This window comes from Stenella coeruleoalba, assembly GCF_951394435.1.
Source record: "Stenella coeruleoalba genome assembly, chromosome: 9".
In the NCBI taxonomy this organism is placed as follows: Eukaryota; Metazoa; Chordata; class Mammalia; order Artiodactyla; family Delphinidae; genus Stenella; species Stenella coeruleoalba.
Window position 1 is genome coordinate 51,950,435 of NC_137155.1, and position 27,279 is coordinate 51,977,713.

The 27,279-nt window shown below is 36.6% G+C and overlaps 1 long non-coding RNA gene across 5 annotated transcripts in view; it reads left to right on the top strand.

Moving 5' to 3' along the window:
• The window catches only part of LOC307191396, a 646,337-nt gene that overhangs the window by 366,872 nt on the left and 252,186 nt on the right, over positions 1-27,279 (top strand). For 3 of the 5 annotated variants that reach the window (XR_013829746.1, XR_013829748.1, XR_013829750.1), the window contains one exon: positions 17,377-17,477. This is a non-coding gene — a long non-coding RNA (uncharacterized lncRNA). Of the gene's footprint in view, positions 1-17,376; positions 17,596-27,279 lie in introns of all 5 variants that reach the window. The other 2 variants (XR_013829747.1, XR_013829749.1) reach the window with 1 other exon arrangement.

Below are 27,279 nucleotides of genomic sequence, written 5' to 3' on the forward strand. Positions count from 1 at the left end.
CTTCCATTTCCTAGCTATTGTAAACAGAGCTGCAGTGAACACTGTGGTACATGACTCTTTTTGAATTATGGTTTTCTCAGGGTATATGCTCAGCAATGTGATTACTGGGTCATATGGTAGTTCTATTTTTAGTTTTTTAAGGAACCTCCATACTGTTCTCCATAGTGGCTGTATCAATTCATAGTCCCACCAACAGTGCAAAGGGTTCCCATTTTTCCACACCGTCTCCAGCATTTATTGTTTGTAGATGTTTTGATGATGGCCATTCTGACTGGTATGAGTTGATACCTCATTGTACTTTTGATTTGCATTTCTGTTATGATTAGTGATGTTGAGCATCCTTTCATGTGTTTGTTGGCAATCTGTATATATTCTTTGGAGAAATGTCTGTTTAGGACTTCTGCCCATTTTTGGATTGGGTTGTTTGTTTTTTTCATATTGAGCTGCATTAGCTGCCTGTATATTTCGGAGATTAATCCTTTGTCAATTGCTTCGTTTGCAAATATTTTCTCCCATTCTGAGGGTTGTCTTTTCATCTTGTTTATGGTTTCCTTCACTGTGCAAAAGCTTTTAAGTTTCATTAGGTCCCATTTCGTTTTGTTTTTATTGTCATTACTCTAGGAGGTGGGTCGAAAAGGATCTTGCTGTGATGTATGTCATAGAGTGTTCTACCTAAGTTTTCCTGTAAGAGTTTTATAGTGTCTGGCCTTACATTTAGGTCTTTAATCCATTTTGAGTTTATTTTTGTGTATGGTGTTAGGAAGTGTTCTACTTTCATTCTTTTGCATGTAGCTGTTCAGTTTTCCCAGCACCACTTATTGAAGAGGCTGTCTTTTCTCCATTGTGTATTCTTGCCTCCTTTATCAAAGATAAGGTGACCATATGTGCGTGAGTTTATCTCTGGGCTTTCTATGCTGTTTCATTGATTTATATTTCTGTTTTTGTGCCAGTACCATACTGTCTTGATTACTGTAGCTTTGTAGTATAGTCTGAAGCCAGGGAGCCTGATTACCCCAGCTCCATTTTCCTTTCTCAAGATTACTTTGTCTATTCGGGGTCTTTTGTGTTTCCATAAAAATTGTGAAGTTTTTTTTTCTAGTTTTGTGAAAAATGCCATTTGATAGGGATTTTCTGTGAAAAATGCCGTTGATAGGGATTGCAATGAATCTGTAGATTGCTTTGGGTAGTACAGTTGTTTTCACTATGTTGATTCTTCCAATCCAAGAACATGGCGTATCTTTCCATCTGTTTGTATCATCTGTAATTTCTTTCAGTAGTGTCTTATAGTTTTCTGCATAGAGGTCTTTTGTCTCCCTAGGTAGGTTTATTCCTAGGTATTTTATTCTTTTTGTTGCAATGGTAAATGGGAGTGTTTCCTTAATTTCTCTTTCAGATTTTTCATCATGAGTGTATAGGAATGCAAGGGATTTCTGTGCATTAATTTTGTATCCTGCTACTGTATCAAATTCATTGATTAGCTGTAGTAGTTTTCTAGTAGCATCTTTGAGATTCTCTATGGAGTGACAGCTTTACCTTTTCTTTCCGTTTTGGATCCCTTTTATTTCTTTTTCTTCTCTGATTGCTGTGGCTAAAACTTCCAAAACTATGTTGAATAACAGTGGTGAGAGTGGGCAACCTTGTCTTTTTCCTGATCTTAGTGGAAATGGTTTCAGCTTTTCACCATTGAGGACGATGTTGGCTGTGGGTTTGTCATATATGGCCTTTATTATGTTGAGGAAAGTTCCCTCTGTGCCTACTTTATGCAGGGTTTTTATCATAAATGGGTGGTGAATTTTGTTGAAAGCTTTCTTTGCATCTATTGAGATCATATGGTTTTTCTCCTTCAATTTGTTAATATGGTGTATCACGTTGAGAGATTTGCGTATATTGAAGAATCCTTGCATTCCTGGAATAAACTGCACTTGATGATGGTGTATGATCCTTTTAATATGCTGTTGGATTCTGTTTGCTAGTATTTTGTTGAGGATTTTTGCATCTATGCTCATCAGTGATACTGGCCTGTAGTTTTCTTTCTTTGTGACATCCTTGTCTGGTTTTGGTATCAGGGTGATGGTGGCCTCGTAGAATGAGTTTGGGAGTGTTCCTCCCTCTGCTATATTTTGGAAGAGTTTGAGAAGGATAGGTCTTAGCTCTTCTCTAAATGTTTGATAGAATTCACTTGAATTCTGTGAATTCACAGAAGCCATCTGGTCCCTGGCCTTTTTTGTTGGCAGATTTTTAATCACAGTTTAAATTGCAGTGTGATTGGTCTGTTTACATTTTGTATTTCTTTGTGGCTCAGGCAGGAGGTTGTGCTTTTCTAAGAACTTGTCCTTTTTATTGGAATACAGTTGCTTATAGTAATCTCTCATGATCCTTTGTATTTCTGCGGTGTCAGGTGTTACGTCTCCTTTTTCATTTCTAATTCTATTCATTTGAGTCTTCTCCCTTTTTTCCTTGATGAGTCTGGCTAGTGGTTTATCAATTTTGTTTATCTTCTCAAAGAACCACCTTTTAGTTTTACTGTTAGCTCTTGTTTCCTTCACTTCTTCATTTATTTCTGACTTGACTTTTATGATTTCTTTCCTTCTGCTAACTTTTGGGTATTTTGTTCTTTCTCTAATGGCTTTAGGTGTAAGGTTAGGTTTTTTATTTGAGATGTTTTTTGTTTCTTGCGGTAGGTTTGTATTGCTATAAAGTACCCTCTTAGAACTGCTTTTGCTGCATCCCATAGGTCTTGGGTCGTTGTGTTTTCACTGTCATTTGTTTGTAGGTATTTTTTGATTTCCTCTTTGATATCTTCAGTGATCTCATGGTTACTTAGTAGTATATTGTTTGACATCCATGTGTTTATATTTTTTACAGATTTTTTCCTGTAATTGATATCTAGTCTCATAGTGTTGTGGTCAGAAAAGATACTTGATATGATTTCAATTTTCTTAAATTTACCAAGGCTTGACTTTTGACCCAGAATATGATCTATCCAGCAGAATGTTCCATGAGCACTTGAGAAGGAAGTGTATTCTGTTGTTTTTGGATGAAATGTCCTATAAATATCAATTAAGTCCATCTTGTTTAATGTATCATTTAAATCTTGAGTTTCCTTATTTATTTTCATTTTGGATGATCTGTCCATTGGTGAAAGTGGGGTGTTAAAGTCCCCTACTATGATTGTGTTACTGTCAATTTCCCCTTTTATGGCTGTTAACATTTGCCTTAAGTATTGAGGTGCTCCTATGCTGGGGGCATAAATATTTACAATTGTTATATCTTTTTCAATTGATCCCTTGATCGTTATGTGGTGTCCTTCTTTGTGTCTTGTAACAGTCTTTATTTTAAAGTCTATTTTGTCTGATATGAGAATTGCTACTCCAGCTTTCTTTTGATTTCCGTCTGCATGGAATATCTTTTTCCATCCCCTCACATTCAGTATGTGTCCCATGTCTGAAGTGGGTCTCTTGTAGACAGCATATATATATGGGTCTTGTTTTTATATCCATTCAGCCAGTCTGTGTCTTTTGGTTGGAGCATCTAATCCATTTACATTTAAGAAAATTATTGATATGTATGTTCCTATTACCAGTTTCTTAACTGTTTTGGGTTTGTTTTTGTAGGGCTTTTCCTTCTCTTGTGTTTCATGCCTAGAGGAGTTCCTTTAGCATTTGTTGTAAAGCTCGTTTGGTGGTGCTGAATTCTCTTAGCTTTTCCTCGTCTCTAAAGCTTTTAATTTGTCTGTCAAATCTGAATGAGATCCTTGCTGGGTAGAGTAATCTTGGTTGTAGGTTTTTCCCTTTCATCACTTTAATTATGTCCTGCCACTCCCTTCTGGCTTGCAGAGTTTCTGCTGAAAGATCAGCTCTTAACCTTATGGGGATTCCCTTGTATGTTATTTGTTGATTTTCCCTTGCTGCTTTTAATATTTTTTCTTTGTATTTAATTTTTGATAGTTTGATTAACATGTGTCTTGGCATGTTTCTCCTTGGATTTATCCTTATGGGACTCTCTGTGCTTCCTGGACTTAATTGACTATTTCCTTTCCCATATTAGAGAAGGTTTCAACTATAATCTCTTCTAATATTTTCTCAGACCCTTTCTTTTTCTCTTCTTCTGGTGCTCCTATAATTCTAATGTTGGTGTTTTTAATGTTGTCCCAGAGTCTCTGAGACTGTCCTCAATCCTTTTCATTCTTTTTTCTTTATTCTGTTCTGCAGTATTTTTTTCCACTATTTTATCTTCCAGGTCACTTACCCATTCTTCTGCCTCAGTTATTCTACTATTGATTCCTTCTAGAGAATTTTTAATTTCATTTATTGTGTTATTCATCATTGTTTGTTTGCTCTGTAGTTCTTCTAGGTCCTTGTTAAACGTTTCTTGTATTTTCTCCATTCTATTTCCAAGATTTTGTATCATTACTATCATTACTCTGAATTCTTTTTCAGATAGAGTGCCTATTTCCTCTTCATTGGTTAGGTCTGGTGGGTTTTTACCTTGCTCCTTCATCTGCTGTGTGTTTTTCTGTCTTCTCATTTTGCTTCACTTACTGTGTACTGTGTTTGGGGTCTCTTTTCTGCAGGCTGCAGGTTTGTAGTTCCCATTGTTTTTGATGTCTGCCCCCAGCGGGTTAGGTTGGTTCAGTGGGTTGTGTTGGCTTCCTGGTGGAGGGGACTGGTGCCTGTGTTCTGGTGGATGAGGCTGGATTTTGTCTTTCTAGTTGGCAGGACTGCATCCAGTGGTGTGTTTTGGGGTATCTATGAACTTATTATGACTTTAGGCAGCCTCTCTGCTAATGGGTGGGGTTGTCTTCCCATCTTGCTAGTTGTTTGGCGTAGGGCGTCCAGCACTGGAGCTTGCCGGTCATTGAGTGGAGCTGCGTCTTGATGTTGAGATGGAAATCTCCGAGAGAGCTTTTGCCATTTGATATTAACGTGTAGCTGGGATGTCTCTGGTGGACTCATGTCCTGAACTTGGCTCTCCCACCTCAGAGGCTTAGGCCTGACACCCGGCTTGAACACCAAGACTCTGTCAGCCGCCCAGCTCACTCTGGGCTTTTATTTCGATGATGTGGCTCTGCAGAGCTTGGGCCACTTTTCTGGGAATTGGCCAAGGAGAAGCATGAGGGTTCTGAGCGTCTTGAAAATGCAAAACCAGTGTGGCGGCCTCCCTCTATTCCAGGAAGTGCTGAAGCCTCCCCAAGATGAGTGGGGTAAAACCTAAGGTGCTGTGGGAGCCGCCGTCCTCGTGGAGAAGAATCTGAACCCAGCCCTTGTGCACCTGCATGCCCTGGGTTCTGCCCCTGACTCCACACCTTTTAAAAAAAAGAAAAAAAAAAAGTAATCATTTTATGTCCACAGGTAGGAAGCAGTGTAGCTTTGGAGATACTAATCATTGCATTTCATGTCATGAGTAATACATTTACGTTCTCTGCTGCACTTTATCTAATAATGTATATATGCAGCATGTTTACCCTTTGCATGCATATTGTAGCTCTTACGGTATATTATGTACAGGCAGTTAGTTCTATTTATTGTTTTAGGGCTTATGATAACATCATGCTACTGTAAAATGAAAAACTAGTAATCATGCTCAGAGATATTGGAGTCTTTATTAAAAGACAAGCCTGGTCCTGGTCTTAACTTTTGCTGGGCTGGAGGTGCAACTAAAAATAGAGGTTGACATAACATATATCTAAAGATTTAAAAGTTACAAATGAAGCTAACAAAATTATAAGAAAATATGTGCTATCTTCCTACCTTGATGAACAGGTCTTCACAATAAATCACAAGACCAGTTAGAACTTGAAATTCTTGGAATACTTGGAGCTTCCTAGGGAAAGCCAGACATACGGCCTATGGCTTCTTACTTATCCCACCAGGCACTCCATCCCGAATCACAGGGTGCCTGGTGCCTTGTGCCCAGGTGTGTACACTGCAGTCCCCATCGGCAAGCTTCATGTATAGCTGCCCCTTGCACACACATCTTTTTTGCCGCTTTCTGGCTTGGCAATGGTGGCTTTGCTTACCGTCTGGTGAGAGGCCTGTGCAAGTCCTGGAAACCCGCTAAGGCTGTTTCAGTAGCTATTTCCAGGGTCCCAAGGCCCCAGAGCCTCGGTGCTGCACAGACCTTATCTGTGTGGAGGGCCATAGCTGGAAGAGGGTAGGAGCAGACTGTAAATGCACTGGCTCAGGCCAGGAGCCCTCTTGTCCAAGTGGTGCTTCTGAGAGTCCAATCTAGAAATTTAGTCTTCATTTACTTTACCTGATGGTTGCATTGTTTTGAAGGTTGAACTTCAGCAATCCAAGCAAAAAGAGACGTTCTGTTCACTTACCCACATGCAGATATTTTAGAAGTAAAAGTGAGGTACCAAGGAAAATATGAGAGGAACTAATATATGTAATAAACCCTGATATTTAAGGGAACTTTTATCATGACAGTAAATACACTTCTGTGATTTTGTGCATTGTGGGTTTTACTTAAAATCGAAATAGCAAAATTCAGTGTGATTTCCGGTTGCCTGTAAGTCATTTGGCGTTTGTAGTCTTCACAAAATGCAAGTTTTTATGCATGAACATATATTTTTCACTTAATTTTCTTCTAGAGGTTTTAGGTATTAATCTGCTAAGAAGGTTCCCTTTGATATGTAATACAAAAGTCAGATCCGTAGTTGAGAATAAGTAACCAAAAGAATTTAATAACTCTACATTTAATTAGGTATTTGATTGACTTGTCTTGAAACCTAAACATATAGTTAAGTAACTAAAAATAATCAATTTTTAAAACTGCCAGTAGTTTTGCAATAGAAAGAATAACAATACCCCTTCTGGGATTATACCATGAGAAGAGGCCACATCCTTCCTTTTAACTTTTCTACAGTTTTCTATCACAACTGTTGCCTAATCAGTCTGAGAGAAATATTTGCCCAGATTAACTATAGATTATTGTATTCCATTTCAAACTGAAAATTTTATTACAAGTACATAGTCAAGGATTTAGTCTTCCTTCACTCCTGGTATTTTATCAAACCACATTTAATATGCTCATTTGAAAGCATATCCCTTGTTAAACAACAAGGATACTTTTTTGCTTTATGCTTTACAAATGACAAAGACGAAATCAACTTTGTATCAGGTCAGGCAAAGGCTCTCTATATGGCTGTGTTTAGTAAGAAGGCAGAGGGCAGGTTACTCAAAGGCAGGATGTAGTTTCACCTGTGCAAGGTGCGTAGGCAAATGTATGAAGTGAGATCCTAAGTCATAGAACCCTTCGCAAAAATTATTTTGGTGAGATACTGGCTCATTTTTCTGCATCAGTTTTGCTGTATTTTGGTGCTTAATGACTCCAAGTCATAGAAGCATCTGCTCCAGGCACCCAAATGTTACTTCCAAAAAGCGCACTGTTTGCTGCTGCAGTCTGGGTTTTAAAGAACCACTTGTATCATTTGTGAAAGTGTCCCAGAAATTAGAGCAGGAACTTGGTCTCAATAAAGTCCTGACCTCATCTCTGCAGTCAGAGGATTACATGGGGAAATTTCTTATTAATACTGGGTACTAATCATTGCCTCAGTCCACGCATGTGCTGGGAGAGAGAAATTTTATTATATTTGGAAGGTAAAATCCCCACTGACTAGAAACCCTCAAAGGATATACTCAGCTGCCATTAAATGCATTGACAGTGCAGTGACATTTATGTGCACACATTTCCATCACTGAAAGTAAAATAAATTACACGAAGTAATTTCAATTACTTTATCAAACACATCTGCAGGATTTCATGACATTTAAATCATTACACACGGGCCGTCATAAGGAACAAGTGTCTGAAATGAGATTCAGTCCTAAGGGAGTAGCACAATTTTTTCTGTGAAGAGTTTCTGTACTGAGAATGAATACAAGTGTTCAGTCTTTTGGAATCTTGTTCAGTGCCATTACTTTTCAGCCATAGGCCAGAAATTGTGGATTATGGGTTTTTTCATAGGGCCTACCATAATTTGAGTATTAGCCTATCAATGACAGTTCCTCTGATTGCAAGTTCTTACTATGGAATTTTTCTTCTTCCATTAAAATGATTTAAGAAATAATTGTGGAAACTAGGCATCAGATTTCCGATATACAAGACCAGAACTGGAAAAATTTTCTGGGCTATTATGGTGGTGGGATGACTCTAAGAGTCGGCCTTGAGGAGTTTGGGGCCTTCCTGACCTTTTTTTTTCTGTCGAATCTATGTTGCAATGGACACAGAAGGTATTTTGAAGGGAGTAAAGTCAGTTGGAGGAGTTGTGTGGAGAGGAATGGTAATAGTGGTGATGTAGGGCCATGAGCAGCTTTGACCTTTTCGAGCATCAGCAGAGAGGTTCTGCATTATTTCTCTCAACTCCAGGAGCTGAGAATCAGGTCCAGCTCCAGGCCTCACAGTACTGCCCGCATCTCAAAGACTGCTTGGTTGACGTTGAGGTATAATTGCCTCCAAAAGAGACCCCAGTAGACATTAACAGAGCCCTTAATTTCAAACAAGTGGTTTTAGAATATCAGCAAGAAAAAATGAAGTAATGATGTTATACAGAGGAGTAGTGTTTAAACAAATATCCAGTTACAGTAAGTAATGGTGAGCAGAGGGGTTGCAAAGGCAACTTTAGGAGAAGACTTAATTTTTCATGAAAGATTACATTGTGGGTTTTGGATTCCAGAGGGGTCAAATGACAATTTTATTTCTTCATTAGTTTTTATGGAAATTAAGAAAAGTGCTTTGGGCTTCCCTGGTGGCGCAGTGGTTGAGAGTCCGCCTGCCGATGCAGGGGACACGGGTTCGTGACCCGGTCCGGGAAGATCCCACATGCCACGGAGCGGCTGGGCCCGTGAGCCATGGCTGCTGAGCCTGCGGGTCCGGAGCCTGTGCTCCGCAACGGGAGAGGCCACACCCGTGAGAGGCCCGCGTACCGCAAAAAAAAAAGAAAAAAAGAAAACTGCTTTGTTTGAACCTCAGTTCCCCTCAAAGTAGAACGGGGATAATGCCATTTCTCAGAATTTTTGTGAGGTTTGTAAACAATATATGCAAAATTACTAACATAGTATTTTGTGTGTGTGCACTTAATAAATTGTATCTGTTATATCAAATTGCTAAATGAATAGGAGAGATTCAGATAAAAAAAAAAACTCAAAGAAGAAAGAAGCATTTATAATGAAAAAACCCAGATAGCTATTACATATGGGAAATCAGGATAAAGGTAGGATGCTAAGATTTGGTGGAGAGGTATTAGGAGGAAGTAGGTAGGAATCTAGGCTTGAAATCCAAATGACTTGTGTTCAAGTCCCAGTGCTACCATTTAGCAGCTGTGTTTCATTAGGCAAATGACAAGCGCTTTATATTTCATTTTATATTTTACAGTTTATTCATCTGTAAAATGGGGATAATGGTAACCATACCTACTTGATATGGTTGTTCTGAGGATTGAATGAGTTGATATTTATAAATCTAAACGCTAGCATGTAGAAAGCACTGAGTAAACATTAGTCTTCAGTATGATTGCTTGGACTCTTGGGTGCTATTTGATACTTTTCTTTTTTGCTTTTTCAGACATAGTAATAGGGAAGATTGTCTTCCAGCGATTAAAAAAATTTCACCAAATGGTTTTTAGTTTGAATGTAAAATGTTGTAACAGGCCATCAGTCTCTAACAACCAAAACAAACCAGATAAACTATAAAAATCATAGTTAAAAAATATCCCTATTATAAAGCTGAGCACATAAAGAAACACAAACAAATAAAACATCAGAGTGTGAGGATCCCTTTATAAGAGAAGAGAGACTTACCACTGCTCTCATCATTGGAGGAAATGTCTACCAAAGATAGGAGAGGGAAATACCAGCTGAACTGCTAACATATGTTTAATAGCCATGTATGGGCTGTTGTAATAGAACTACAAGGGACCCCCACCGTAGAGCAAGTCTTCACTCACCACCAATTGGAAAATAACATTTTGAAAATGTACAATAGCATAAAAAATCAGATAAAAAAATCAACCTCATGATACTTAAGATCTCCATACTAAAAACTGTAAAATATTACTGAGAAATTAAATAAGACATAAAAATGGAGATACACTGCATGTTTCTAGATTGGAAAATGAGATATTGCTGAGATGGCTATACTTTCTAATTTGATATATACATTCAATGTAATTTATATCAAAAAGGCAACATGCTATTCTGAAGAAGTAGACAAGATGGTTCTAAATACATATAGAAAGGAAAATAAAATAGGATAGGTAAAACATGTTGAAAGAAGAAGTTGGAGGACTTCACCTGGTTTCAGAATTCATTATAAATATACAGTAATCAAGGCAGTGGTATTGGCCTAAGCATAGACAAATAGAATATGGAACAGAATAGAGTGTAGAAACAGGCCCATACATATTCAGTCAACTGACCTTTTTTTTTTTTTTTTTTTTAACAAAAGTGCCAAAGCTATTTTTGGGAGTTGTTCCAATTTTTGCAAGTTGTTCCTGCAATATCTGTCTTTCCAACAGATAATGCAGGAACAACTTGGTATCTTTATGGAAGAAAATGTATTTTGACTCTGATCACATACCATACACAAAAATTAATTCTAGATGGGTCATAGATCTAAACCAGATTCAAAAAGTTCTAGAAGAAAACAGAAAAATACCTTCATGACCTCAGGTTAGGCAAAACTTTCCTGTATAGGACACAAAAAACATAAAGCATAAGTTGTTTATTAGACTTAGGCAAAATTAAATTCTGCCCATCAAAAGACTCCATTAAAAATTAATACATGCATCATGAACTAGAAAAATTTATAGTATCTTACAAAGGATTTGCATAAAGAATACATAAAGAATTCCAACAAATCAACTGTAAAAACACAAATAACCAAATAGAAATATGTGCAATAGACCTGAATAGATACTTCACAGAAGTACATTAAAAAAGTATTCAGTTTTATTAGTTATCAGGCTATGCAGACTAAAACAAAAATGAGATGCTACTAAACATGCCCTGGAATGGCTAAAATAAAACAGACTGAAAACATCAAATTTTGGTGAAGATATGGAGTGATAGAACCTCTCATACAATGGTGATGGGAGTGTTAGCAGGACAACTGCTTAGGAAAACTGTTTGGCAGTTTCTTAAATTTAAACATACATCTCGCCTATGACCCAGGAATAGTTCCCAGAGGTATTTACCATGACTTGTAGAAGAATGTTTATAGCAGCCATATTTATAATAGCCTTATACTAGGATCAACCCAAATGTCTAACAACAGGAGAATTGATAGACAAATTGTAGTATATCCATAGAATTGAATACTACTTAGTAATAAAAGGAAAAACTAATGATACACAGAGCAGTATGGATACATATCAACATTATATTAAACGAAGCTATACACAGAAGAGCACATACTGTAGGATTTCATATGTATGATATCCAAATGCAGACAAAAGTAATCTATAGTGATAGAAATCCCGTATTAGATGTAGGAGTAGGGAGAGAAATGACTGGAAAGGAGTGCCAGGGAACATTTGTTCTACTATATATATTTTGAATGGTGGTTGCATGGCTATATTTAATTGTCAGAGTTCATCAAACTGAACATTTAAAGTTCATGCATTTTATTGAATATTAATTACATCTCAATAAAGTGGGAACCTGCCGAGAAAAGTATCAGATCGTTGGTTAAAAAGTCACAGAACAATCGAACAATTTTCATTTCCAAACGATGAAAAGAGTTTTCCAAGAATAACATGTAAAGGTCACAAAAATAATCGTTTGCTTTGTTTGTTTGTTAGAATAGAATCATGCCCCAGTACAAAATCCTTCTTGTCCTGAATTGTGTCACTACCTAAGCGCAGCCTTCTTGAGTTGTGTCTCTAATCCCCAGAGTATTCTGATCTTTAGTGCAGCCAATTCTTATGTCGAAATAATTAACATTTCTGCTCTCTTTGTTGTAAATAAAACAAATGTTGCAACAACTTAACATTTTATGCGTCTTACGTTTTCATCAGAAAGCAATTTCTTGCAATGCAACCTGTCATGTTTTTATTATTTGGTACCTTTTTTTGCCAAGTATGTGATGATGACGTGTGTGTGTGTGTGTGTGTGTGTGTGTGTGTGTGTGTGTGTGTGTGTGTGTGTGTGTGTGTGTGTGTGTTGTGGGCAGGAGGAGTTAGGAGGTAGAAAGTGAGAGTGTATTGGACTTTAGTGAGGTTGGATGAAGGATATTCAAATACCCGAATAAGGAAAAGCCTAGTGGAACGAATTTCTCTACTTAATGGAACATGATAAATTCTCTGAGTCTGTAGATGTTCCATAATGGATTGATAAATAATTTTATGTACTCCCCTAACTGAGAAACAGTTTCCTGCTGCAGTTTTAAAGAACTATCAGATCTACTACTTTCAAAATACGTGCATCCTTCATCATCAACCTGTTTGAAGAGCATATAATTGTTCAAGTGCTTTGGAATAATTTTTATTACTATCTTATAATTATGTGGAGTGCTGAAGTCAGGAGTGACAGCTATGGAAGCACCTTAATAAGCTTTTTTTTAATGCTAGTGTCACTCCAATTCAACCTGAGCCTGATGAAAAGATATTCTCCCTTTCCTAGTTTAGCTGAAAAGCATCTAAATATATAATTTGTGGTGCGGTGCTCATTTAAATCAGATCACCTTGGAATTCAAGTTACATATAGCTCTTAGCAAGTTTTTTTCTCACTAGAACTTTGAAGAAAAAGGCATGATGAGTTCTGATGCATTGTTGGATTGAGTTCCTGTAGTTATTTAGGATGTATCAATTAGGTATTGTGGAGCCACGTACATTCTGAGGGAGAATTTCTTGTCTGGGAGAGTATTCGGCCCTGGGATCATGGCAATGGGTCAGAAAACATATCAGAAGCCACTTTTTCATATTACTTTTTTGTTCATGACACCGAAAAGTGGGTCTTTTTGAGTGCCTGATGCTCAGTGGTGGATGAGTTAGGAAGGATATGGACATAAGAGTCTTCTTCCCTAGTTTATCTAACTGATGCTGAATGGCCTTCCATATACCTAGATAGTATAAAAAGTACGTGTGTGTGCGTGTAATATGTATGTTTCAATATGCTTTTTATACATTTTACATATATGTATGTGTATACATGCAGATACACACACATATATATAGATGGTTGATTGACCAGGTAAGAATTATCTTTCAGCACCAGTTGGCCAGTTCATAGAAAGTTTTCTGGAGAACAAATTAGCAGGCTTCATCAAATTGGAAATGTGCATAATCTTTGACCAAATAACTTTACCTCTAAAAATCTATCCTACAGAAATTTTTGTACATTCTCAAAGACATATATATGACCATTGCAAGCTTTTTTTTGATGTAAAACGTTTGAAAGCAACTGAAATTGTCTATCAATGAATTATGCTACATTTCTTCTGTCAAATATTGTGTGGTTACAAAAATAAGACACTGATAAAAGGAAAATGTAATTCACTGAGTGCTGTGTATAACATGATCCCATTTATGATAAACAAAACAATCAAGTAAATAGCCTTTATGTATGCACAAAATATTCTGAAAGGAATTTTAAACTGTTACTTCTTGGGCAAAGAGAGGAATTAGGCAAGGAGTACTAAAGGGGAATAATTGTTTCCTCTTTTGTGTTGAATTTTAAGGTTGTATGTATGTATTACATGTTTAAACAGGAAAAAATGAATCAATTGCAAGATTTCTTTGTCAATAATTGTGATCTATTAAAGAAGTAGTGAATTCACATATTAGAATATGGTTAACAATAATGAAAGTTACATGATAATGTAGAAGATATTGATTGAAAAGATTGCTATTTAAACTTGTAACTCCAAAAGGTGTATTGAAAGATCTTAAATTTTTCATTGAAATGCTATTTTTTTGTAAATAGTTGCAAAACTTGATATTTGACTACTTCCTTTTCAGAGTGTGAGATATCTATACTACCTGTGTTTTATAACTGAGTGATTGTTTATGTAGCATTCTGTAGTGGGTTCAATGATGGATCCCCACAAGATACATCCAAGTCCTAATCCCTAGAACCTGTGAATGTCTGTGCTCTTACTTGGAAGTAGTCTTTGTACATACATGTAACTAAAAGGATCTTGGGATGAGATGATCCTGGATTATCTAGGTGGCCCTAAACCCAATGATAAGTATCCTTATAAGAGTTAGGGACATGCAGATCTTATAGACAGAGGAGGTTTTATAGACACAGAGGAGAAGGTCATGTGAAGATGAAGGCAGAGATTGGAGTGATGCAGCCAGTAGCTAAGTAAGACCTGAGGTCACCTGAAACTGGAGGAACAAGGAATGATTGTCCCCTAGAGCCTTCACAGGGAGTGTGGCCCTGCAGACACCTTGATTGTAGACTTTTGGCCTCCAGAGCTGTAAAAGAATAAATTTCTGTTATTTTAGCTTCTAGATTTATGGTAATGGGTTACAATAGCCACAAGAAACTAATATACCGTATGTCTCCTAAATAAAAACTAGCAGAGGAGATGAGAATTTTAAAACTTAGAGTATTTCAAATTTCCTCTTAAATTTTGAAAAAAAAGAAAAAAAGCCACCAAGTCTTTATGATTACCAGGCAAATGAACGTTATTCCATGTGTTTCCTCAGGACTACTAAATATTGGAAGATTCCTTAGGGATCATCTGGTCCAGGAGCCATGCACAGAAGAGTCCATAAGATGTCAGGAAGGAGTCCTGGGTGTTGGAATTGGGCTGGGTTAGGGCAGAAGTGAGTAGTGGCTGATAACAAGTAAAGTGTCTAGTCTACTCAAATGCATTGCAAATTCAACAATTACAAACCCTGTGAAGGCAAAAGAAATAGAACTATCTGACCCCTGCATGCCCATTTAAACTTAGGGGATTCTCCTACCAAAATGAAGAAGAAAGTGAAAATTGGAAGACAGTAGGCTGTCCCTGTCACAACCAAACTAACAGCTGAGCTGGGATAAGCATCCCTGGTTCCTCCCTCCTACTCTAGGGTTATTCCACCTCCAGTTTGCTTTATCTCTGCAAAGCAGAATGGAAGGAAACTAAGATGTGTTGACCAGCGTGTGTCTGACACCATGCCAAGTTCTTTTAGATATGTAATCTCATTTAATTCTCACAACAGCTCCCAGAGGTTGGTTGCCTAAGATCCCTCAAGTAGTAATGCAGGTCCTTCTGGCTGGGGAAACTCATGCTGTTTCCAAGACATAACACTGCTTCCAAAGGAGGGCACAACCAGCTGTGAGACTTTGGGAGAAATACCAATATGTTATCTTTCCAAAGATATGTCATAGTTATTTTTAATAATCATATTAAGTTTCAATATGCTCAAATTAGGAAAGTGTAATTCTTTTTGCCGTCATAGAATTACCTTCACTAATTATTTTCTTTTACAAATCATGTAGGTTTTTCTCTTATCGTTTTGGCTCTATAAGAATTTCCTTTCCCTTAATAAATCCAAGACAGCAGACTTATTGCTTAATTTTTTCCCCTTGATTATTCTCCAACTGCTGAAATCATTGGATTACGTTTGGAATGTGACCTGATTTCCTCTGTACTTGCCAAATGAAGTAATTATTTTGTATATCTGCCTTTTTATTTAAACAGTTTGTACCTCTAACAATTTTGTCTTGTGGATTTTATACATGCTTAAAGAGCTAAGCTTGGCTCTGCTAGAAGACAGTCATTTTTTTTGTTGTTGACACATGGGGAAAATGCACTTTTAGATAATATGTTTTGGGAAGGAGTCTTTTTTTTGCCTGTAGTCATTCTGCCAAATGATGTAGGAATTTTCTACTTATTGGCCTCATTTAGTTAACCAATAAATATTTATTCATGGCCTATTATGTGCTCAGCATGTTACTTGTAGACCATTTTAGATGTCTTGAAATAAAGAAATATGATTGCAGTCTTTAGACACTTGCAACTTAGCTATGAAAATAAGACTAACAAAGAATCAGAGATGTGGATGCCTAATTGAGCATTAGGAACTCAAAAATTAAGCAGCCCAGTGTGAACTAAAGTAGAGAAGATTTCATGGGGATTGTGGAATTTGAGCTAGATATACGAAAATGAGTAGGATGAATTGGTAGGAGATAAGTTTGTTTTTATTTATTTACTTTTGTGGAAAGAATAGAATTAAAAAGGTAAATGTGGAAATTTGTGTAATTGGAGCATAGCGAATGAATGGTTAATCACCAATAAGAAGTAAGGAGAATAAGAAATTAGGTGTGGTAGCCAAATGGGAAAACAATAAATGCTTTGAAAGCCAGTCTAAGGAATTTAGATTTGAAAGCAGTAGATGATAATCTTATGCTGGAAAATGAAAAAAATAAAAGGAATTTATAACGGAGATTTAGCATCAAAACATATGACAGTTGGATTAGAGTAGAAGCAGGGTCAGTGTTAGGGTCAAGTAAGCTGAGCAGCTAAAACACTGCTGTGCTAATCTGGCTGTGGTATAGGGAGGGTTTGGACTAGGGTGGTGGTAGTGGGGATGACGGGATAAAACAGATTCTTCCAGGAGACATTGAAGGAAGAAACAATGAGCCTTGTTTAGAGATTAGAGAATGGAGATGCCTGAAGGCAGCTAGAAAGGACCTATGATTGAGTAGGGAAGGAAACGCAGGCCTAATAATAGATCACACAGCTGAAGATGCCCAGTCTTACTATAGTAAGAAAACCAGAGGGATGAGCTTAAAGAACACTCTGCACTTAGGAACCCTGTAGAGGAAAGGAGAGGAGAGATTGGAGAAGCCTTTAATGTACCAAAGATGCCAGAGGATGAGAGAATTTCATGAGTGGATGGTTTGTAACATCAAACATTATAAGATGTGTGAGGAAAGGCCAAGGCCATCAGTTTAGCAGGAAGAGATTATTGGTAATCTTCAAGGAAATAGTTTCTGTGGAGTGGTATGTACCGAGGTATTGGATTGGCCAAAAAGTTCGTTCGGGTTTGTCCATACGCTCTGATGGAAAAACCAGAACGAACTTTTTGGCCAACCCAATAGATGGTAAAGGGAACAAGAAGGAATTAAAATCATTAAAAAGAGGAGAGGAAAGATGTAGATCAAATATTTGAATAGCTTGGCAGCAAAACCAGCGTGGGGCATTAGTTACTAAGTAAATAGATAGGCAGGAATAAAAGAGGGATGTTATGATAGCTGGGATCCAAGATGGTACCCAGTGATCTTCACTTCCTGCTATTCATAACCTTGTATAGTTCCCTCTCACATGAAATGACGCTGACTTGGATAACCATTAGTATATTGCAGAAATAATGGTGTATGACTTCTGAGGCTGGGTCATAAAAGATATGGTTGGTTTTGCCATGTTCTCTCATAGATTGCTCGTGCTGGGGGAAGCCAGCCATCAATCACGTCATGATGACAATGATGCAGTTTGTGGAGAGGAACCTGACGACTCCTCCCAACAACTGGCACCAGGTTAGTGAGCTTTCTTAGGAACAGATCCTCCAGGTCAGATCAAGCCTTCAGATGTCTGCAGACATGGCTGACATCCTGACTGCAACCTCATAAGAGACCCGAAGTCAAAAGCCCCCAGGTAAGCCAGAACTGAATTCCTGACCCATGGAAACCAGAGGTGATACATGTTTATTGTTTTAAGCCACTAAGTTTTGGAGTGATATGTGATGTTAGCTGATACAGATTTCTTTAGATACTTGCTTTTGTGTGTGTTTATCTTTTATGTTTTGTTTTTGGCTGGTGGAAACCCAAATGTGTTTTAAGGTCCTTATGGATATTGGAATGATTTGAGATGAGAATATCAGGAAGAGAATTGCAAGGCTAAACTCTGAGTGGCTGAAAAAATCGGATGACTAAAAGCTGGGAGTAAAAGTGCTCTGTTTTCTGAAAGTAATGGAAAGTTTAAAATACATGTAGACTCCATTCCATCCTGAGATGAGGACAGGAGTGCCTGAAATAATTCAGTTAAGATAATTTCAATTTACTAAGTCCTCTATGTGTACATAACCCTCTGCATTTATGTTTTTACGTAAATAGGCTAGTAGATACTCTACCTATGAAAAGAAATTTTCTGTGATGGTGTGCTTTTAAGAAAAATTGTGAAAATGTTAATCATTTCTCACAAAGGTGAGGAATCTGCTAAGTGATCTACTAAATGAACATTTAATACTTTATAATGAAACAAGTAGTTTTACTTTTGGTTACCTCCATAGTTTTTCTTCAGAGGTTGCTTATAACTTCTTTAACCCATTGACCTATCTTGGCATCAGGGAACTATGTGCATGAATTCTGTAGGTCCTCTTTGCCATCTAAAGGGCAAATGGACTTTTGAACTTGTGTCTTGTGTTCTAAAAGGTTTACTAGGCTGTTAGTCTAATAGAGGGGGTTGAAGAGCAGTACAGATGAGATTACATAGAAGTGATTTGTGAATTGATTTTGACCCTGTACAGATTATCAGATTCTGCTGTATGCTCTTTAATATGTATCTTCAAGATGGGAATGTTCATTTATCAGTATCGTTTGGACATAATCCATTTGTAGGGTATTGGATGAATACCTCTAAAGGTGAAAAATATCAATTAGAATCTTTCCCCAAGTAGTTTATCGTCAAATATGATGGCTATAGGCAGGAATGGTCTGGGTGTCAGAGAAAAGGAGTAAAAGTGCACGTATGCCCTGAATGCCTCACGTGATTATTGCATGAGTTCCTATAACAGGGTTCTTCTTAGAGTGCTCTTTGGGATGAGGTGAAGAAATTAGGGAGTGTGTCATCATTCTAACGTGCATTCACAAGCAGCAGTTTACTATATGAAATATTGTTACGGCCCAGATGGCCTCAACATTCCCCTCAGCTTGACTAAACTTTAGACATGTTGCTTCCTTACTATAGGCCCCTGATCTCCCTTTTCTTAAAGCATTTAATTTAGAAAAATTGAAATTGTACAGTCTTTCTCTGCCCCTCTGAAATGTATATAAATCTTCTCCCAGCCTTTTGCCGCTTCTGTAACCTAGGAAATGCCTTAAAGACTGGGGGACTATCTCTTTGAGATGTACCTCTGTCTCCCAGTAGGAGAGGTAGGAGCCTAACTTTGATGCGTACCAACTAGCAAACCCAGATGGCCTAATCACAGGTGCTGGAAATCTTGCTCCACACGTTGCTTTGGTCAACTTACCCCCTCATATCCTCCAGTGCTTTCCCCCTAGCTCACCCCATCACTTAAAAATCCTCTTGCCTTTTGTCCCAGCAGAATGGAGTCTTTCTCGCCTATTGCAATAGCCCGAATAAAGTCTTTGCCTGCTCAGGTTTGGCACAGTTTTTGCTTTGGTCCTGGAAATCCTGATGTCATCTGGCCTTGCATACCAGTCTTAGTGAAGATGACATTTAGATGAAATCTTCTTAATCCAACTTCTTTGATGTGATGAGAGACACAAATAAATGCTCAATTAAGTATTTAGATGTAAGTTGGGGTAAGAATTTACAGGGGTCTGGAAATGGAATACTGGACATTATTTCAAATTAATAAAGTAATAATTTGGTTGGAAAAAAAAATCAAACCCTAACCCAAACCTCACACAAAGGTGTACAACAAAGAATGAATGTGTCCCCTATTCCACTTCTCTAGTCCGCTTCTCAGGTATAGCACTTTGAACTGTTTTTAACTTTTGTTATTATCATAATGCTAAATAATACACTTCTATCAACATTACTTAATTTATCAGCTCTTGGTATTATTTATGATGTCCTATAATAGCTGACAATTAATGCATTTCAGTGCCTTCTTCTCCCTCACATGTTCCACTCTTGATTTTCTTATATATATTTTTATATAGAGAAACACTATTATAGTTATTCTGGTGGTTACCTTTTCACTTAAAATAATTTTAAGACTATTTCTTGATCTGACAAAGACTATTGGTTCTCAAACTTTAGCATGCATCAAAATCACCTGGAGGGCATGTTAGAACTCAGGTTGCTGGGCCCCACCCGGAGACTGTGATGTAGCAGGTGTTGTGACTTTGTTAAATTAATTGTTAGGTAAAGCTGGGGCTGACCCGTTGTATAGTGAGCCAAGGTTTAGCAAAAGACTAGAAGGGAATTGAAATAAAGAAGCTTATTACTCACATTCCTAGAGGAAGTACACGGCATGCCTCAAGGGGACCACACGGGAGGTCAAGGCAGGATGCAGCCAGAGAGAGCAGGCAGGACTTGGGAACATGCCTTTTTTAGAGTGGGTGGGTGGAATGCTTGAGGATTCTTGAGTTAGGACCAGGTTGGTCAATTCAAACCCCAAGGAGCAGGGTTTTGGTAAGCTTCTCAGGGGGTCTTATCTAAGGGGTGCACAAGAGGAGTGCCCTGGGAGGTGGGGGAAGATGCTTATCATAAGGGTGGTTGAGGGAGTCACGTTTACAATACCTGTGGTTCTGCCTTCTGTTACTCAGGGCATTTGCTTAGGGAGGGGCTTGTGTCAGTTCACGGCCGCTTGGCCTCGCAAAATGAGCGCGGAGTCGTTTAGTTGGACTTGCAACAACAGATCTGGCGTGAGAATCTGAGCATTTGTGTTTCTAACACTGCTTTAGATAGTATTTATTGAGTCACTGTCACACAGGATGAGGAAATGTGTGGATCTACACTTCCCTTTACTCTTTGTTCCTTTTCCACATCAACTTCTGTTAGCTCTACCATCACTCCCAAGTTGTCAATATGTACAAATTTACATTGTTTCTTATTATTTTAATTATGTGTCCTGTTATTTGTATATAATGCAAAAAGTTGAAAACCCATCAGTAGTATTTATAATATAATAATAAAGTTAAATGGTGATATTCGATCCACGAAGAAGAAAATATAAGCTATGTATATAGGACCAAAACTATGAATGCTTCGAGAGTCTCTGTTTCACTCCCACCTTCACCTTCAAGTGTTGGTTCTGGCTTTGACCCTCAAGTACCTTTTCCTCCTCCACTTCCTGGGGATGTTCCAGGTCGCACACCAGGTCTGGGGCCTTCGTGATGCAGAAACCAGAGGAAAGGAAAAGAGTCATAGGTCAAAGGACGTGTTAAGCCTGGGAAGGAGTTTTGGGGGATGTTTGAAGAGAAGGAAGAGGAATAATTTTGTGTGTAAGGGAATAATCTGGAAGATTTATAAGAATTTGAAGAAGTATTGTCTATATAATCCTTTACAGGGTACAAGAAGTGCCAGGAAAGATTCCGACTGTGCCTTCTTAATAGTATTTTTTTCCCCAAGTTCTGTATTTCTCTTTCTTTCTCTTGTTGATTGCAAAGTCAAATGATTTTTATTTCTTAAGAAGTTCTAGACTTTTAATAAACACAATTTGTATACTGAAATTTAGCTTCTTCCTAAAGACACTTGAACTCTGAATTCCTTTTTTCATGTTTTTTTCTTGATTAAGGAAGTCTTTTGAATTCTTAGAGATGTAGATTTCTTCCTCTACTGTTGTTCTTATGAATGCACAAAACAGGAAATTACAAGTGTAATAGATTGGTTAGTATAATTCTCCTTGATCTCAGGGCCATTGTATACTCCTAGAAATTATTGAGGAACCCTAAGAACTTTTGTTTATATGAGTTATATGTGCTAGTATTTATTGTATTAAAATCACAACTGAGAAAATTTTTTAATATTTATATATTAATTCATTAAAAAATAATACAACTATTTATTAACATAAACACTGTTATGAAAGTTTACACTTTTCCAAAATAAAAAATAGTTATTAGAGTAGCATTGTTTTACATTTGTGTCAACTGCTTTAATGTCTGGCTTGAGAGAAGACAGCTGTATTCTCATATCTGATTCTGCATCATTCTGCTGCTATATATTGTTGTGGTAGAAATACACAGAGAAAATCTGTCTTCACACTTCAGTAACTGGAAAAGGGAGGAGTGTTTTAATAGATTTGTTAGATAATTGTGACTATTTTTTAAATACTATGCTGAAAGTTAACAAGTGGTAGTTTCTAAAAGTTTAGTTGCAGTGTGGAATCTTAAACTATACTGTATTAGTTTTTTATTGCTGCCTCAACAAATTACCACAAACTAAGTGGTTGGCAACAGAATTTTATTCTCTCACAGTTGCGGAGGCCAGGAGTCTGAAATCCTGTTGGGCGGCACTCCCTCTAAGGCTGTAGGAGAGATTCTGTTCTGTGCCTCTTTGATCCCCGATGACTGTTGTCATTCCTTGATTTTTGATCTTACCACTCCAATCTCTACCTCCATGGTCGCGTTGCTTTATCCTCTACTGCCTATAAAATCTTCCTCTGCCTAACTCTTATAACGATAATTTCACTGGATTTAGGGCCCACCCAGATAATCCAGGATAAGCTTCTTCTCTCAGAAACCTTAATGTAATTATATCTTTTGACATGTAATTCGTTCTTTTATCATATAAAGTCCAGGTTCTTGGGGTTAAGACATGGACATGTCTTTTCGAGGGCCACCCTGCAACCTGCTAAATGTTATCAATGACCTTGTCCTACTCTATTGCATTAAAATTCATTGGTTTACCTTGCGATCTGAATTGTACTTTACCATGCATACTATTTTAACATCATGCATTAGTCATTTGGAAAATACTCATTCATGAGTTATGAAGATCTTCCAAATATTGACACATTTTTTTATGTAGTATCAAAAACCTCTGCTTATTAATATCAACACAGAACTTATCAGAAAAAATCTTTGAAGATTGGGAACATGCATAGTGGCAGATACAAGTTTTCCCATTCTAATTTTCACTTGGAAGTGCCAGTTTTATCAATGGCAACACATCTAGTCAGTTCTTTTCCTTGAAGTGACAGGCTCACTTTGCTCATTTTTAAGAAATGTTCTACCAGATATCTCCAACCTGAATAACTATCACTTGTTTGTCTGTCATTCTTTCAAGGAAAAATAGTATTCCATGAAAAAGTGGCTAGTTCAGCTCACAACTCAATTGCGTGAGTGCTTTTCCCAAATGCAGCCATTCTACTTGGATGGAGCAAAGTACGTTATGTGTATTTCCCCTTTGTCAAATAGAATATTTAAAAGATGCATACCAAAGAGTTGGGATTTCATGCTGTTAATAATTTCTACTGCTTCTTAAGGATATTTTTAAGTGAAATTGACTTTTCTCCCTTATTCATTTTTTTGGTAGTGTGTGGGGTGAAAATATCACTGCTGGTACAGCCTGATACTGCTCGATTCATGGGAAGGTGTCAGCAATTTTACCCATGATTGCTGGCCCATGTCAATGTGGTGAATAGGCAAATAGTACATTAAAATAATGAAATATTGTTTTGACCTTGCAGAACGCTGGAAGGTCTCAGGGACCCCCTGAGAATTTCTGAGTTGAGGTGTTCTCAAAGCTCTTTGCATTTAGAGTCTGGCACTTTTAGATTTAAGGTTTTTGATGCCTTTTTCCGTACAGAATTATACTCCGTATCATCAATGACATTAAAAGTATAGCATTTCTTAAAAGGATGCTCTACCGTATACCCTGCAATTTTTTCCAAGCTAATGCTAGCCATCCAGTATATTTTGATATTGAACTCCTTCTGTTGATAATTTCTGTAAATAACATGAAAAGTTCAGACGATAAGCAGGATGTATATTCCTTCCTCGAATAGTTCCAAAGCTGTTTATGACTGGACAGTTTAGGGGTTGCAATTGTCTAGTTTTGCCACTAGGGCTGAAAACGGAGGTCATGGTTGTACAAGCAATGATTAACATTCACGTGATATCGAATCATATATGCAGAAATACAGTATGTTGTACCTTTTGTTCTAGCTGCTTCTGTGCCTTTCAGGAGCATTTTATGGCTTTCCTCACACAGGTTTGGAACATTTCTAAACTGGAAAATAAATATAATCCTAATGGGGTCCTCTCTTTCATTATATCCTGTAGTTGATTTTGAGTCGTGTGTTTATATACTGTATTACTTTATAGAAAGATTTAACATCATATAAATACTTTATAAATTAATAAATTAATTCAGTCTCAGTGGAATTATCATTTAGTTTTTTCTCTGTGGGGATAAACATGTTGATTAGCCATTTAATTTGGAAAAACAAATAAGCAAGTCCAGCCATGAATGTCCTGATAAAGAGTAGTGGTATGTAGAGTGAAATAGCTCTATCAGATATTAAAACATATAAAGATCAAAATAGTGTATTATGAGATTTAGACAAAGAGAAAGGAATAAGAAAATCTGTAAATAGATCCTAATCCTTGTGAAAATTTGTTGTAAAGTCAGCATATCAAATCACTGGCAAAAAGATACATATTTTTAAATAAGTGACGTTGGGATAACTGACTAGACATATAGAAAAAGTAAAAATTCTATTCATTCTCACACCATACTTTAAGGAAAATTTCAAATGGATGAGAAATACAAATTTAAAAAACAAAGTATACAAGTACTGGAAGGAAACCTGAGTATGTTCCTCTGTAGCCTAGGAGTAGAGAAATTTCTTAACTATGATTAAAAGACAAGTGACAGAGGCTGGTATATTTGATCACTTAAAAATTGAATGACAAAAGAATTATAAACAAAATCAAAGGTAAATGATAAATTGCAAGCATTTCTCTAGTTTATTTCAAAAATAGTTACTATGTTACAGAAGTTCTAAAAATAAATTACTACAACTGTAGAGAAAAATTAGCAGTTCATAGAAGAGAGGTTAAATGATTCTGAAACGTAGGAAAAGTTTCTCAACTTTGTTCCCAACAAGTAAAAGGCAAATTGAAACCACAACGAGATTCCATTTTATTGGACTGACAAACGTTCCAATTTGACAACATGTTCTTTGATCAAGCCTGTGGGGAAATAGGTGTTCTCATATGCTGCTAGTGGGAATACAAAATGATACAGCTATAATGAAGAGAAGCTTTGCAGTGTCTAGTAAAATTATGTGTGTCTTTAATTTTTGACTCGGCAATTCCTCTGATTGAAATCTATTGCAAAGATACTCAGGCAAAAATGCAAAAAGATACTTGCATAAGACCCTTCATTCTAGGACTGTTAATTTTTCCAGTACCCTTTGATGTATATTTGGGTTTGATACTGTGTAAGAACTCTTACAGCCACACAATGGAGTTTTATTCAGTTGTAAAAGAATGAAAAAATTTTATATATACTGCCATGGAGTATATATATATATATTATTATAGTATTTAATAAGGTATAAAAATGTGTATAATGTATTATTGCTTATATCTATATGTTTAGATATATACATATAAACCTATATATACACGTATATATTGATATTTATACACATACGCGTATGTATATATGTTTTATATATTGTATAAACTTACATATGTATATTATATGAAATAGGTATATATGTGAATATACATAAATATGTATATATAAATTTGCTTATATTAAAACAATGTTTGAATAAATAAGAATATTTTTTAAAAAGTGAACAATATGTGGAGGGCACATAAATAGAAGCCAAACTGCTTTGAATATACTACAGTTTATGGATTTGACTTGAAACCAGGTAAATATGTTTATGTTTCCATAAGATTAGAGAATTTATACAAAGAAACACAAAAATGTTACATAAAATAAAAAAAGCAAAATGAACTGAAAACCTAATTTTGACTCATTATGATTGTATAAATCATAAAGAAAGGAATTATTGTACGTGATTTTAAATTCTGATAAGTTTACCATAGATCCCTAGTGGATTATATTCTAAGGAAAAAAGTACATACCGTTGACCTTTGAACAACATGAGGGCGTTGGGGCGCCGTCAGTTGAGCTGTGGAAATTTCAGTATAACTTTTAGTTTGCCCTCCGTATCCACAGTTCTACGTCCTCAGATTCAACCAACTTTGGATCCTGTAGTATGTAGTATTTACTATTAAAAAGAAATCTGCGTGTAAGTGGACCCATGCAGTTCAAACCTGTGTTGTTCAAGGGTCAATTGTACTTGAAAATTGTATTTTTTAAGTAGTTATACTATTCATTATAATACTGGGATTATTTTCTTATTAGTAGAATAAAAGCACTAAGGAATACATTAATGCCACGTGGAACCAAAGTTTTCCAGAATGAGGGAAAAGAGATAAAAATAATTTAAATTTGAATAGAAATAACATGAACTCACACTTCACGCTGCATTTTCTCTTTTAAGAAATGCACATCTCCTTGATTTGTCTACTGAAAAGCCTAGAAATAATGAACTCTGTAGCAATAAACACCTGTAGTACTCAGATTACTGTCTCTAAATACCATTCCCTGTCTTTTTTTAAAATTTATTTTATTGAAGTATAGTTGATTTACAATGTTGTGTTAATTTCTGCCGTGTAGCAAAGTGATTCAGTTGTACATACATATATATATACATTTTAAAATATTCTTTTCCATTATGGTTTATCACAGAATATTGAATATAGTTCCCCGTGCTATACAGTAGGACCTTGTTGTTTATCCATTCTATATATAATAGTTTGCCTCTGCTAATCCCAAACTCCCAATCCAGCGCTCCCCCAACTCCCTCCTCCTTGGCAACCACAAGTCTATTCTCTATGTCTGTGAGTCTGTTTCTGTTTTGTAGATAGGTTTATTTGGCCATATTTTAGATTTCACATACAAGTGATATCATATGGTATTTATCTTTTTCTGTCTGACTTACTTCACTTAGTATGATAATCTCCAGGTCCATCCATGTTGATGCAAATGGCATTATTTCATTCTTTTTAATGGCTGAGTAATATTCCATTGTATATATGTACCACATCTTCTTTATCCATTCATCTGTCTGGACATTTAGGTTGTTTCCATGTTTTGGCTATTGTGAATAGCACTGCTGTGAACATAGGGGTGCATGTATACCACCCTGGATGTGTCCGATCTTGTCCCTATCTTTCTGGAAACCAAAACATCTGGGGAAAATGAGAGATTTGAGTATAGAGCAAAGAAAGCTGTCAAAGACTTCTTTTTTTGTTTTCTGCTTAGGACATACTGTGCTTCTTGGATGTCTTGATGTATATTTCTCTTCCATTCTGGAATATACTCAGGCTTTATTTAGCTCTTAAATATTGCCTCTTCTCCATTTACCTTTTGTGATTCCAGCAAATATTTGATTCCTGATTCTGTCCTCCATGCCTTCTAATCTCTTACACATTTTTCATCTCTTTCTCTCGTTTCATTCTGGATAAATTATTTGTATGTATCTTTTAGTTCATGAAGTTTCTTTTCTACTGTATCTTTCCTGCTGTTTTAAACATTCATTGAATTTTTAATTTC